Below are 266 nucleotides of genomic sequence, written 5' to 3'. Positions count from 1 at the left end.
AAACATCACCATTGAAGTTTACCCGATGACTTTATAGACATACACAGGTGACAAGGATCCAAGTGCAACTGATTATGACTAGTAATCAGATACAGATTAGAGATGCATGCACCAACATCTGTGTTAGTAGCAAAATCTAACACTCTTTCTGCAAGGAGCAATATATTCTAAAATGAAATGGAAATCTTTTTTAAAAGTTAAAAACTCATTCAATTTTATGTCTTACAGGGCTTATACTGAGTTCAATATTGTATAACTGTATTAAT

Source organism: Nannospalax galili, unplaced genomic scaffold, assembly GCF_000622305.1.
Source record: "Nannospalax galili isolate Female #2095 unplaced genomic scaffold, S.galili_v1.0 scaffold90, whole genome shotgun sequence".
Taxonomy (NCBI): domain Eukaryota; kingdom Metazoa; phylum Chordata; class Mammalia; order Rodentia; family Spalacidae; genus Nannospalax; species Nannospalax galili.
The sequence above is the reverse complement of the archived record's forward strand: the minus strand, read 5'-3'. Positions refer to the sequence as shown.